The sequence below is a fragment of the Zonotrichia leucophrys genome, chromosome Z (genome assembly GCF_028769735.1).
Source record: "Zonotrichia leucophrys gambelii isolate GWCS_2022_RI chromosome Z, RI_Zleu_2.0, whole genome shotgun sequence".
In the NCBI taxonomy this organism is placed as follows: domain Eukaryota; kingdom Metazoa; phylum Chordata; class Aves; order Passeriformes; family Passerellidae; genus Zonotrichia; species Zonotrichia leucophrys.
In genome coordinates, this window is record NC_088200.1 from 54,070,305 (window position 1) to 54,081,816 (window position 11,512).

The window sequence follows — 11,512 nt, forward strand, 5'->3', positions numbered from 1 at the left end:
GCAGACCAACCTCTTTGTCATCAATTTTCTTCTGCTTGCATTACTTTTACTTTTGTGGCAAGGTGATGACTCTAGTACCACTAGTCTGTGATTTCTAAGGGCACTTAACAAAGAGATGTGTTAACTGCATCACAGGGAGACAGCAAACTTCATCTTAGGAAAAACCAGGGCAATGGGCATAAGAAAGTAGTTAAACTACATGTCCTTTTACTCTACATCTGAAACACCCAGTGGAAGATCTTGATCTCTCAAGTAGTCAAATGTTATTGAATGACAAAAGCCTGTGAGCAATCCAAGGATTTCACCTGTGTATAATATTCATGGGCTGAAGGTAGAAACAATTTACCTGCATTAAGTACAGGCTGATGGATAATCTGTGTCCATTTAATGGAATGATTGAGCTAGGCAACATGTAACCTTAATCTCTGTAAACTCCCTGATGTATCAGGGGATTGTTCTGGTTTATCAGAGATAGGAATGCAGTAGAGAATGTGTTTGGAAGCAACAGGGAGTTTTAATGTGGCTTGTTGTTTCAGGAAGACTGCAGTATTACTGTAAGGTGTGGTGGTTTCTGGTGGAATTTGTGTCTAATCTTCCAGATAATCTGTTACATCACTGTTAATCAGAGACAACCTGACTATCTGGGAGCTACACTGCATATGTGAAATTTATGTCAGTTTTTAAAATGTCAGATACTGAGTTTGAAGTAACACTTCCTTGGTATGAAAATTTGTTTTCCCTTAGGTATTGAACTGTCCAGTCTTCTTGTGCCAAGCTGTCCACATGGACCCACGGAGTTCTTGAAAATCCCATGACAGTAACAATTGCAGGTTTGGAAAGTCATCCTGACTGAGGCTATTTGTCTTAGTTTTGCTTTTCTGTTTGGTGTTTTCTTGTGTGTTAGAACTCATTTTTGTGGACCACACTCAATTTTTATGGCATTTCTCTCAGGAGCGGTGTGTTGATATTTTAGTTGATTGTGTTTATGTTTGCTGTGGATTTGAATACAAAGTTCTGTCTTGATTTATTTTCTGCTCCAGTTACTGGGGGGGAAAACCAGCATTGCAATTTTAACTTCTTAACAGTTAGGAAATGTCTGGTAAACTGGCAAAATTTTGTCTTCCAGTTAATAATTTCTTTCCTTTTGAGAAACGATGGGTACTCTAGCTAGTTCACAGCTGAGCTTGAAAGAACTGGGGGAAAATCAAAATCTAGGCTAATGGTGTTGTGCAGAGCTGTTTGTCTGTTTTGGCCATTAGCTATGTGCCCTATACCTGTCAGTCATCAGGGATTTGAAGAGGAAATGTGGTTTTTCATTGGACTGTGATGTTGTTACACACAACATTTAGGTAATTACAGGGCTGACAGGTGGGAGAAAAAACTTGAGTCTGAACTAAAATTCAGTCTTTTGTGTAGAAGTTGAGGAGGGATGATGATTTGAGGAGAAGTTGAGAAATACTCTTTTTGATTGGGAAGCTTCAAGACTGCAAATTGTCCTGAGAAACAGAAGATCTTGAGAGAAAAAATATGTAGAGATTCCAGAAGAAAGAGACCACCCCTTCTCTATTTGTGGTAAAAGTGAAAAAGAACCTGCAATTCTGTGTGCAAGGGATAAAAACCGTAAGTATTGGCCTGTGCACGTGTTCTGTATGTTGGAAACCCAGCACCATCCATGAAGTTTGTTGTACATGGTGGTATTGGAGGTCATTTCCAATCTTGATTCTGTGATTCTGATGTCTTACAGAGTAGATGTGAACATGGTTAATTTAGTCTTGCTAAACTTGCTCAAAACACAGTCTCACTGGAGAGAATGCTCTTAGGATGTGAAGGATAAAGGGACAAAAACAGGCTGGAGCTGTAGTTGCTGACCTCTTTTCTGTGAAGGATTTGTAGTGTTGGTTTGTTTGAAGATCAAGGACTGGTCAGTCTCTTACAACAGATTTCAGTATCAGAGAAGACAGTTGAGAATAATTGTGCTCCAAAACAATCAGGTATTTTTACTTTGTTGTCATGGTATGTGTACTTCTGTCAGATTTTCATAGAGCAGAATCATAGCATATCCTGAGTTTCAAAGGACCCATCAGGATCATGGACTCGTGGTGCTGTGCAGGACACCCAAGAATCACCCCCTGTGCCTGAGAACATTCTCAAAACACTTCCTGAACTAGACAGGCTTGGTGCTGCGACTACTTTACCAGTGCCAAGCCACCCACTTGGTGAAGGACCTTTTCCTGATAGGCAACCTAAATCTTTTCTGACTCAGCTTCATGCCATATCCTCAGGACCAGTCGCTGGTCATGAGAGCGAAGAGATTGGTCCCTGCCCCTCTGTTTCGCCCTGTTGGATGTTGAAGACCTCATTGAAGTCTCCCCTCAGTCTTCTCCAGGCTGAACAGACCAAGTTACCTCAGCTCCTCCTCACACTGCTTCCCCTCCAGACCCTTCACCATCCTTGTGGCCCTGCTTTGGATGCTTTCCAGCAGCTTCATGTCTTTTTCATATCGTGGCACTTAAAACTGCCCCCAGCACTCCAGGTGAGGCGGCCCCAGTGCAGAGCAGAGTGGGACAATTCCCTCCCTTGCCCAGCTGTGATGCTGTGCCTGATGCACCTCAGGACAGAGTTGGCTCTCCTGGCTGCTGGGGCACTGCTGGCTTGTGTTTAACTCACCCTCAACCAGGACCCCCAGGACCCTTTGTGCAGCACTGCACTCCAGCCTCTTGTTCTGAGGTTTGTCCATACACCCAGGGTTGGCCCATCCCAGGGGCAGAATATGGAACTTGCCCTTGTAAAACTTCATAGGGCTGGGGTTACTGATTGCCCAGCCCTCTGATTTGTCAAAGTCTCTGCAGTGCCTCCCTCTCTGTACTTGAGGGACTTGTCAGCTCCTCCCAATTTAGTGTTGTTGGCCAAGTGACTTAATATTCCTTTGAGTCCTCTGTCCAAGACATTTATGTAGATGTTGAAGAGAAGTAGGCCTATTGAATTTTGTCAGTGTAAAAATTTTGTTATTGTGAAGAAGATAGTAAATTTTCTAGAAACTTAATGAAACATCATACTGATGTTTGAAAGATCCATGCTATATGTGGAAAATTCCCATCCTTTTGGGTCATAGATGAGAAGGAGAGCATACTGCCTTGCTTTGTGGCCTGTATTTTGTAGAAAGCTCTAAAGGCCCCCAGAGTTGTATCCTCTTGCAAAATAGGAACAGGTCTGTCAGTTCATTCATGAAATACGCATCTGCTTCAGGTACTTTATTTTTCTTCTCTGAGGGTGCCAGTCTTTAAGTGCTGTTTTGTGTAAGGAGGTATGATCAGTATTTTAGACAGTGTCAGTTGGTGCTTTCTGAGTTGGACGCACAGGCTTTAGTCTCTTACAAAGTCATTTATCCTTGCAGAGTGGAGATACTGCTTTATATCCCTATGCTTCTGTTTTATTCTTAGAGTAAGATCTAAACTACAGTGTGTTCCATATATAGAATAGCAATTCCAGAAGCACAATTTCAGGAAGAAAATATCTGTGGGGAAAAGGAGAAGGAGAGGTTATAGGAAAAATCCTCTTTATTTTATTGCATGGCATGGTATATTTCTATTTTTTCTCTCTGGGTACTTTGCTAAGTGCTCAGGTGTAGGAATCTGGAAGTGAAGCTCCTGTGAATGTTTGCTCTTTCATGGTATAGCTCCATGCTAGGTAGAGTGTCCCCCTGTCAGATAACTTTTTTGGCAAGTCAAGAGAAGCTCAGTGCCTTGATTTGCATCAAAACTTATCCACCTGTCTATAACCAGTGAGCTATGATGACAAACCTAACATCACAATACTTGGAATGCATTCAGTGATTAAGTTGCAAGTTGTACTGCTACTTTTAGTAATATTATTTCTTTTCATAATATTTTCTGGAAAAAGATTTAACTTGATTTAGTTTTTAGTCCTAAAGCTATATCCTGTAAGTTGTGTTTGCGTCTTAGTACAGTTTGGTTTATGCTTGATGGGATTAATCAGCTCATTACTGCCTTTTTTGTAGTTAGAAAAACCTCATTTGATTCTTAATATTGTGGGATTTTCTGTCATTTAGCAGCACAGCAGCATCCACAAAATTACTTCTGTTTTTATTCACAGTAGAGAAAAAACATGCATTTGCTTTTCCAGCTGTGACATGACAACATTCAAGTTTTGAATCAGGAGATGTGAAGTAAGTGAGAGTCATGGTACAGTTCACTTTCCGCTCTGAGGCACCTTGTTGATTTCATCTTGGTCTCCCTGGAGACTCCACTTATCTTTAAGTCATAAGCTAGCCTAGGGCCTTCCTCTGTTATTTCTGCACAAGCAGAATGGAATTTCAGCTTCATGGCCAAACAAGATCCATTGGACTGTATCCAGTAGTTAGAATGCTTATTTATATTCAGTGAAGCTTAGCTTGGAGAAATGTGGAAAATACTATCACTCTGGTCTAGATGTGTTGAACACTAACATGAGGATCAGGGTAATATTTTGCAAAGGAAGATGGGAACAACAAGAGGGTAGAATTATATTCCTATATTTGAAGCTCAAGTTGTCCATCTCATAGTAACAGCATTTGGGATAGAATATGGTGAACTGCTTTAAGTACTAAACATAGGGTGCAGGGGTAGACATTTTTTAGTAATTAGTGTTTTCCTTCAGACAGCTTTTCAATTAAAAGAAGAAAAAGTTCTGACTCTGTGACATGTGTCCTGATATTGCTGAGGCAATAGTATGTAACATCTGATTTTGTGTGTGAGTTACGCTGTAATCAAATTGTCCTCTTTGAAAAAATACAGGTAAACACAGACCTTTCTGGAAATAACCAGACCAAACAAATTGGTTTCCTGGACATTAAAGTACTTGTGTGTCAAGGATGGTGTTCTGTCTGAGGTTTTTGGATCTGGCTGAGCTACACATCTCTGTCATCTTTACTATCATTATCTTCAGACTTAAGAGGGAGGCCATGTGTGTTACAGAAACCATCTGCATAAATAGAAGAGTGTCCTTTTTATTGGAGAGAAATAAAAAGTATTTATGAAATTCTTCCAGACCTTTACAGCAGCGCATTCATCTTTGTAAGAGGTTTCAGCTTAGACTGGTGTCATGGTTTGAGCCTGGCACAGAGCCAGTGCCCCCATGAAAATGCCTCACCCTGGTGTCTGCTGTGAGATGTGACCAGGAATAAGCAAAACAGGCTCCAACTTAAACATAAATAACACTTTATTACCTAAAACTACAGGAAAAATAGGGAAAGACTATAAGAAAAAGGAAAAAAAATTGAAAACCTTACAAAAAACCACTTTTCCTCCTCCCCACTCCCTGACTTTCCCAATCCAATACATTCTCTCAAAAAACACCAACTGCCCAGCCCAGCACGACACTTTAGTATACTCAAACTGCAGTTCATGAAGAGGAAAGGAGTCCTTCTCGTTCCATAGGCTTCTCGTGGAGACACACTGAGACCCTCGTGTGCTTCCCTGTCACTTCGGCACCGCCCGGAAAGTCCATTTGCCGCTTGTGACATCTTCCTTCCATGCTCAGTGCTCTCACCACCGAGACATGGATCAGAGCTGCTTTTAGGGTGGTCTTTCAAGGATGCCTTGTCTCACTCCAAAAAGGCACAGTCTCTGCTTTTGGGACAACTGTCCCCCCATATTTTTCCAACCCCCTGGGGCCGGGGGGTCCTCACAAATGAACCCTCCTGGTTTTGAGGCACTGCCTCCCCCTAAATGCAGTCTGTGTCACAGGAACAACTGAGTCCATGGCTACAAGAAAAAGTCCAGCCAAAAGGCCACTCCAAATCATCTCTCCCCATCCAATCATCTCCACAATCTCCGGGCCAAGTCATCTCATCTCTCATCTCCCTTCTTATTCAGCTTCGAGGAGGATTAGCATTTTTGTAAGGCCCCAATCATGAAAGGAAAGGGTTAAAAGTTTCAGTCTCTGTCTATCTTAGAACGATGATACTCCCACAGGTGCTGCCGCTGCGGCCGGGCAGTCTCCCTCCTTCTCCTCCCGGCTGGCTGCTCTCCTGGGGGGGCGATGGCTGCCCGAGGGCTCGATGTCTCTTGGGGCTCCTCCACCCTTCCATCCTTGGAGCCCCCCCCGAAGCCCCCTCTGTCCAGGCCCCAGGCCTTACCGCATGGCTGGCCCCTCCCCCGCCCAGCAGCAGCGGGCCGGGCGGGGGAGAGAGAGAGATCTGAACTCCTCGCCCGACGAGGTCCAAAGAGGAAGTGCCAGGGCAGTGCCCTGCTTTTAACCCCTGTGTATTCTCGGAGGTGTGTCCAAACCCCACTGGCTACACCAGGTGTCAGTATGAAACCCAAAACCTTCATTGGTTTGACCACAGCTTCCCAGAATTTCCACTTCTTCCTGGTCAAACCATGACAACTGGTTATGATTAGGGGTACTACTTCTTCATCAGTATGTTAAGAAAGTGGTTTCCTGAGTTTATCCATGTATTATTGCTGGAAAAGAAGAAATGTAGCAGAATAATGATCCTTGTCTTTAAAAGAAGAGGCTTCTTGAGTCAGCTTGTAGATGAGATCCCAGATCCCATGAGAAGTAGCTGTGGAGAAGTCTAAGACAGCTTTTTGATTGTCAAGAACAGCTTTCTTTGGGCATAGGAACAGCATGTTTTGAAATTCACAGACTGAGGGGATGTGTCAGGGGGTCCACATTTTTGGAATGGGCAACTCTGAACTCAAGTGCAGAAACATCTTCTATACCAGTGGAAGGGAGGGATAGGAGAGAAGAAATGGAGGGAGGAAGGAAGAGAAGAAGGGTCATTTCTCATCCCAGTGCAGCTGGAACTGAAATCTGTGATAGATTAGAAGGGCAGCAAGGACTGTTAGGGCTGCCTAAGCAGCAAGAGCAGTCTAAGGAACATGTAGACCTGATGAAGAGATGAGGTGGTAGACCTAGTGACACAATAGGAAATAGAAAAGGCTGGAGTAGCATTTTTTGCTCTTTCTTTACCTGGTAAATTCTGCTGTCAGGTCTCCTAAGACTGTGTACACAGAGGCCAAGTTTGTACTATGGCAAAGAAAGCTTGAGTTAAAGACTTCTTAAACTAGACTTATTGAGAAGGCCGTGGGACTGAATGAAGTGCATCCAGTGCTACTAAGGATACTGGTCAATGTCACTGTGAAACCTTTTTCTGTGACATTCAAACAGTTACAGTGCCAGGGTGAACTACATTCTGATTAGAAGAAGGCACACATCACAGCTAGCCTGAAGAAAAATAGGATGGATTTGGGGAATTTCAAACCTAATTGAAGTCTCCAGGAGATCATTGAGCCAGTCTTTCTGAAAATAATTTCTAGACCCATCAGAAAAAGGTGATCAAGAAAAGCAAGCACAGAATTACCTGTTCAGATTGTGCCTGACCAACTTGATTGCCTCATAGAATGATGTGATTAACAGTGAGAGTGTGGAGAGAACAAAACAGATACAGATACAGCCTCTTTGTATCTGACAAACATGACTGGATTGGTAGAATTCCAGGTGGGCAGAAAACTCGCTGGACTTTCTGGTTCAAAATGTAAGGGTTCAAATAGTAGCTGGTTAGGCATGGCATTCCTCAGGGTTTTGAATTGCTAACATTTACTGTCTTCATCAATCACCTAGAAAATGGGATGGAGTACGCCCTCAGGACATTCACAGGTGACATAAAATTGGGAATGGGGATGATTGATAAGCTGGATGTCAGGGTTGGTACTCAGAGGCATGAGAGGTTGAAAGAACAGACTGATGGGGACCTTTTGAAGTTCAACAAAGGTTCTGAGCCCTGCATTTGGAAGGGATCAGTCTCATACAGCAGGTACACTGGGGATTGGCTGCGAAGCTTTCTTGCGAAGCAGAATCTCAGAAGTCTGGCGAACAAACAGTTGAAGAAAAGTCAGCAGGATTCCTGTTGCAGCCATGAAAGCTGAGCCCATCCTGTGCAGCATTAGGAATGGTTTAATTGAGGGAATTCATTAATCCTCTAAATTCAGCATTTATGGGGTATTGCCTGGAGTGCTTTGTGCAGCTTGTGCTCATTAGTATGAGAAAGATGCAGACGTACAGGAAGGAGTTCAGTGGTGAGCCACTGAGACAGTTGCTGAAGTGCACAATATTCAAAACTCTCAGACTCTCAAATATTCAGACTCTCAAAGAGAGTCTGAGAAATTGTGTTGTTTTGTTTTGAAGAGGTAATGGTTTGAAGGGGGCTTTATCTCTGCAGCTTTTTAATGGATGGTTGTAGAGAATTCAGGCTTTTGGAGGTGTAGAGGGAAAGGGTAAGAATCAATGGGCAGATGTTGCAGCTGGTGAAATTCTGAGTAGGAATATTAGGAAAGATTTCATGGTGAAAAAGGTTAAATGCTGGAGAAGAGTGCTTAGGGAGACTCTGGAGACTGGAGATGATGCTCAAAGCTTGACTAGACAAGACTCAGCAATGTTATCTGACTTAAAAGTTGTCTCTCATCTGAGCAGAAATGTGGACTAGAGAGTCACTAAAGATCTCTTCCAACATTGTTCTGTGGTTCCATTAGCAGCAGCATAAGCTTCTACAAAGAGTAAAAATAAAGTGATGGAAAGAAAGCCATGAGGCAAAAAACCCAGTCAAAATTACAGAACTGAAATAAAAAACATGTGAGGAAGAAGAGTTGGTTGTATCTGAAATGCTGTAATTTTGAAATTCAAATGCAATGAGACTTTATATGTTTGTATAGAATTTATGACTTATCTTCTGTCTTGAGGCAGAGAGAAAAGCCATATTAAGCTGCTCATTGTTAGCCACAATTAATTATAAATCAATGTCTGGAAACAATCAGAATGTGGAACACATTTATTGCAAGCACAAAAAAAGAGAAGAGAACCCAAGGAAATGGAACAAAGGAGAATTAGAGCTCTTATGTAGTTATGAGCAGACTGGATATTCTGTATTGAAAGATGCATGATTGTTTCTTGTTTTATAGGATTTAAATTTTAAAAGAAGCATGAAGAATGTGTTCCTACCTGCCTTGCATTCCCTCGTGGATTTGCAGCTATCTTGGGATGCTAGTCAGCCCCTGTTCATTCCCATGTGAACTCAGAAAAAGCAGATTAATTTGATATTGTATTAATAAACTGTCTGTTGGTTACAGACAAACAAAAAGCTGTTCTGTAGGAGTTCTGACGCTCCAATCCCCGAAACTTTTGGTTGGATTTTAGTCCTCTGGTGTCTTCCTAAGAAACAGTGAAAACTTGTAAAAAAAAAAAAGTGAAAAGTTGTACTTGTTACATACTTGCCAATATTGTAAATCTTGCAAAGATTTATGAAGTTACTTTGTTTAGTTGGCACTGTGATATAATCAAACAGGAAAAAATATCCTCTGTGAACTAGATTTATCTATCTTTTGAAATAATAATAGAGGAGGATTGAGGAATAGAAAAATGACAGTATTTTGTGAGCACAAATGTTGAAAACCATCTTGACAGCCCTGAAAGAAGTGACCTGCAGCAGTTGGCTGGCTAATCTTGGTATTTGTGGCTGCCAGACATTAAAATCCGTCCTCTTTTCTTTCCCTAAGCAAAATAAGTTACTGATGGCTAGCACTACAATTTTTTTGACTTTCTGTGATCAGTCTGAAGTTTTTGTAGCTCCCATTTGAAAAACACTGGGATGGATTTAAACAAAATTACTCTTAATTAGGCTTTCACAAGGAAATTTTTTATTAGTTGTTTATCTTAAATTTCTAGACCGTTATGAAATGTACTGCATCTGATGTGTTTCAAAAGCGATATGACAAAATGAGGTTACAAAATGGAATTTTGAGAATTTGATCCATTGTAAATGGAACAATGAATAACTGAACAAAATAGAATGATAAAGACAGTGACAATCACAAATTTAATAATTATGAAGTGTAATGGAAAGGAAGAAGGTGAATCTCAAGACAGTTAACAGGATAATAGGATGCTGAGAGAAAATTAAATACATATGGGTTACTGAACATGGCTTCAGGTCCAGGTACTGGGTATTGCAGTAAGTATAGTTTTAATGTGTATTTTGTTGAAGTGTTTTTCAAATGCTCTTAACAGACATTTGCCTTTGTAATTTACACTGATTTCTGTGGGATCCGTTCAGCCCTTCCCGAGCACTTGTAAAAATTCCCCATGTCCTGTCTGGCTACAGCAGGTCATATTAAAACATTAAAATGTGTGAAAAATCATTCCAGTAGCGAGAAATACTGTTTCCCAGTGAAAGACTTCCTGATTCTGGTGTGCGTTCTGTAACTGAAAATGCCACGGGCTCTGTAGGCGGCTGCCGTGAAGCATGCCGCGACCCGGTATGGGCGGCGGGGCGCCGCTGTCCCTTTGTTCCCGGCGGCGCGCTGCGTTTCCCGGCGGGGCGGGATCCGCTGCCGGAGCGGCGGTGGGATGGCGTGCCCCGCTCCCGCTGTGCTGCCCGCGCTGGCCACGCGGGGGCAGCCCAGGAGCGCGGCCGGGCTGTGCCCTTCGTGCGGCGGCGTGCTGATGGCAAAAGTTGTAACAAAGAGGTGCTGCGGGCTTGGAAATGGCTTCTCCTCTGATGCGCGCCGCTGCTGGTTTGCGAAACAGCCTTTGTCACTTCGGTGTGGTTAGACTGCCTTTTTTCAGAGTTTTAGCTTCTAATTAGCTGAATGCAGTCTCAGGAGCTGCAGTGTGTTAGTTTATGGAAAAGGTCTTGCTGGTGTCCTTGTGCATCATGCATTGATTGCCCTTGAGAATTCATTACGTACACTCGTGTTTATACAAACTTGATGTTTCTGGATGATCCTTTTCAAAAATTATTAATGTAAGTGCTACAAAGATGTTACATTTCGTATGCTACATTTCGTATTTTGAAGATGGCATGTGGTAAAAACTTATCTTTACATCTATTATATAGTCACTGCAGGGTCATAAAACATAGGTGGTTGCATAACTCTTTGCAATAGAAATTCTATCTTTGTTGTCTCATGATTCAGACAAGTACTGGATTGTTGCAGTGTATCATTACATTTCTAGAACTATGTGAGAAGCTTTAGTGGAAAAGGGTCATTGAAAAATCTCTGAGTAATAATTCAAAATAACTTAACAGCCACTTAGCTGCAATTATATAACAATGCAATCTTTTTTTCAGAAATGCTTTGGATTTATGCACAATACTATAAAAGTCCCTACTAAATAATGCTGTAGTCACTTAACATTGACTGAAAACACCACTTTTTAAAAATCACTCTTCAGGTGAATTGCATTTCAGTTTGGAGGGGCATTAAGGTACTAGATGGGGACTGCAATGCCAAATACCAAATATCAAGAGTATTCTGAATCTCACTAGTTCTTTCATTTTGGTGTTGTTTTTTTTTGTTTTAGTTTTTTGTGTTTTTTTTTTTTTGTATGTTTGTTTTGGTTGGTTGGTTGGTTGCTTGCTTGCTTGCTTGCTTTTCTTGGTTTTGTTTTGGTTTTGGTTTTTCTGTAATATTTTTTCCCCTGTAAGTGGGATTCTTGTATCTCATTCACCGAT